Here is a 3,836-nt window from a genome sequence, read left to right as displayed (position 1 = left end):
AGAGAGAGAGGCGAGAAAAAAAAAAAAACTCTTCAAATCCGGCTCTTTCACGGATTCGTCAGCGGCTGTTTGTTGCATTTTCTCAACCTGGACTCAGACCTAAAAAAAAAAAACTAAAAAAAAACTCTGGTCCCGGTCGCCGAGCGCGTGGAGCGAGCCTGCCCCCTTGTGGACGGGAGCGGGACTGCAGGTGTGAGGAGGGGGGGGCGCCCACGCATCAGATGGACTGCAGAGAAACTGAGACGGCACGAGAGGAGTGAGAAACAAGGCCAGGAGGGAAGAGGAGGAAAAGGCGGAGGAGGGGAACAGTATTATTATTATAGGAGGAGGAGGAGTAAAAAAAAAATACTACATCTACTACTATGGACTCGACTTATATAGTGCTTTATACCTTTATCAGGCCCAAAGTGCTTTACAGCCATTCACCCATTCACTCAGTGTAGCAGATACTGGAGGTGAGGAGGGAGATGTGTCTTACAGTAGTAGTAGTAGTAGTAGCAAGAAGTAGTAGTAGGAGAAATATAGTAGCAGTAAATTAGTAGGAGGAGTAGCAGACGTAGTAGTAGGAGGAGAAGAGTAGTAGTAGATGTAGTAGTAGCATAAGTAGTAATAGTAGGAGGAGAAGTAGTAGGAGGGGGAGGAAGAGTAGTAGAAATAGTAGAAGTAGTAGTAGGAGGAGAAGTAGGAGAAGTAGTAGTAGTAGGAGGAGAGTAGTAGTAATGGTAGAAGTAGTAGGAGAAGTAGTTTGAGGAGGAGAGTAGTGGTAATAGTAGAAGTAGTAGGAGAAGTAGTAGTAGTAGTAGGAGGAGAAGTAGGAGTAGAAGTTGTAGAAGTAGTAGTAGCAGAAATAGTAGGAGAAATAGTAGGAGAAATAGTAGTAGGAGGAGGAGAGTAGTGGTAATAGTAGAAGTAGTAGGAGAAGTAGTAGGAGGAGGAGGAGAGTAGTAGTAATAGTAGAAGTAGTAGTAGCAGAAATAGTAGTACAAGTAGTAGGAGAAGAAGAAGTGGTAGTAGTAGTAGTAGTAGGAGAAGTAGTAGTAGTAGGAAGAGAAGTAGAAGTAGGAGGAGAAGAAGTAGTTGTAGAAGTAGTTGTAGTAGGAGAAGAGTAGTAGTAATAGTAGATGTAGTAGCATAAGTAGTAGTAGGAGGAGAAGTAGTAGAAGTAGTAAAGATTTTACTACATCTACTACTATGGACTCAACTTATACAGTACTTTTCTACCTTTATCAGGCCCAAAGTGCTTTACAGTAAAGAACCAGTCACCCATTCACTCAGTGCAGCAGATACTGGAGGTGAGGAGGGAGATGTGTCTTACAGTAGTAGTAGTAGTAGCAAGAAGTAGTAGGAGGAGAAATATAGTAGTAGTAAATTAGTAGGAGGAGTAGTAGGAGGAGGAGGAGAAGAGTAGTAGTAGATGTAGTAGTAGCATAAGTAGTTCTAGTAGGAGAAGTAGTAGGAGGGGGAGGAGAAGTGGAGAAGTAGTAGTAGGAGTAGAAGAAGTAGAAGTAGTAGTAGGAGAAGTAGAAGTAGGAGAAGTAGAAGTAGTGGTAGGAGAAGTAGAAGTAGGAGAAGTAGTAGGAGAAGTAGTAGTAGGAGGAGGAGAGTAGTAGTAATACTAATACTATAATACTAATAATAATAGTAGTAGTAGTAGTAGGAGGAGGAGAAGAGTAGTAGTAATAGTAGATGTAGTAGTAGCATAGGTAGTAGTAGTAGTAGTAGAAGTACTAGAAGACGTAGGAGATGAAGTAATAGAAGAAGTCGTAGAAGTTGCATTATTAGGATAAATAGTAGAATTAATAGTAAATGTAGTAGTAGCAGAAGTTGTAGTAGTAGAAGTAGGAGAAGTAGAACTAGAAGCAATAGTGGTAGTACAAATACTGCTTTAAATTAACAAACCAGAATATGACGGTGTTCAAGTTAATTCTGTTTCTTAATCCTCATCGCTAAACGAAGCAGAGTTCATTTATACTTTGTGAAAAACATGAAAATGTGCCTGAATTCCTCTCTGTACGGCAACACATCAGGGACAAAAGTTCTTCCTCCTTGTCGTGAGTCAGTGGCTTTGACAGAGCATCTGCACAGCGCCACCTGCTGCTCTGGAGTGTCCATCGTCAGGCTTTCAACATGAACCAAAGAACCAAGTGTTATATTTAGTAAATAAAGTGAAGTAAAGTGCAGACCCTCAAAACCCTCCTCAAACCCCAGAGGGCACAGTTCTGCTGATGAGGAGAGAAGACACAAAACCAGGACTAAATGAGAGCTAAACCAGGACTAAACCAGGGCCCGACTTGACTTTGTGAACCTCCGCCTCCTTCCTAATCTCCATCTCTCGCCCTGGAGGACAGGATTGTGCTGACGAGGACAGAAGCAGCCAAACAAAGAGCTCCGGTTGGTTAAAAAGGCGCAGAGTCCGGGGGCTGAAACACAAGTGCTGACGGAGGCTGGTTAAACGGCCCCGCGGGGACCGGCCCCGGAGACGCCGCGCTGATTACAGCACCGGGCTCTTATTGTGAAGGGGCGGGGAGGACATTCATCACATTTAAAAGTTAATTATGGTTAAGGGGAGACACCTCGGGCAAAACTAACGGGACAATTCAGACCCCACATATAAACCTTCACCTGGAAACAAACATCTTCATAAAAACATGTTTAATTTTTCACTGATTCAATGTTTCTCCATAGATTTATTTGGGGAATTTTAATTTCAACCAGAGCCGTGGGAAGATATTTTAGTTAGGGGGCACTGAGGGACAAAATTTACCCCCAAAATACTTTTTCTGTGCATAAATCCTATTTATTAACCTCTTCACTCCCGCCTGAACCGAGAGCATTTTCTCCAGTTCAGCTTTACCCAAATCCTGTAGGCCAGTGTAGCGCCTCATTTGAAAGAGGTAAACTAAATGGATCTTTTTCCTCACATCAGATTTTTTTTTGATCACTTTTTTTGTTGGGAAGGCATCTCATTTTTGTCAAATTTTCGTGACTTTTTTCTCAATTTTTTTGTCAAATTTTTCTAATTTTTTTGTCCATTTTTTGTCCTTTTTAGTCATTTTTTGTAAATTTATTTTATTTATTTGCATATTTTTGTCAAATTCCTATCACTTTTTCGTCCATTTTTTGTCACTTTTTCGTCAAATTCGCATTTTTTTTTTGTCAAATTCTTTCTGCCTCACTTTTTGGGGTAAAGCTGTAGAAAATGTGCTCGGTTCAGGTGGGAGTTAAGGGGTTAATATCGCCTGCAGTTCACAAATGATCCACCAGGGGGTGCTGCAGCGCCCTCAGCACCCTGGGTTTCCACGCCTTGATTTCAATGCCATTTTCTTCACATTGGTGCAACAATATCTCCACTTTAGTCGCTCCTACGGACTTGAAACATTCCAGCCTTGGACTTGGACAGATTTTTCCACTAGTAAACATCTTATTTAAAACTAAACAAAAGAACAAAATCCGAAATCCCTCTGAATAAAGCATATAATTAAACCTGGCTTAAAAAAAAATTGACATTTCGGCCATTTTGAGGCATAAACCGCCTTATTTCTTTTGAAAACATAGACAATAATCTACAGCAGAAGTTTCAAATTCATATCTCTACGTTTAAAAAGTTTGCCTGATTGATTGATTATATTGGCTTGTGTGGCTTAGCTGTGAGTCTTGCCCAGATACCTCCTTGTTTGCCCCTTCCTTGTTTCCTGTAGTAATAACAGCTGATTGGTGTCTTTACTGCGTTGACAAGTTTTACTCTATACTTTGCGGCGGTTGTCGTTTCATTTCTTTCGACTAACTTAAACCCTTAACTCCCACCTGAACCGAGAGCATTTTCTCCAGTTTGGCTT

This window comes from Gobius niger (genome assembly GCF_951799975.1).
Source record: "Gobius niger genome assembly, chromosome: 23".
In the NCBI taxonomy this organism is placed as follows: Eukaryota; Metazoa; Chordata; class Actinopteri; order Gobiiformes; family Gobiidae; genus Gobius; species Gobius niger.
The sequence above is the reverse complement of the archived record's forward strand: the minus strand, read 5'-3'. Positions refer to the sequence as shown.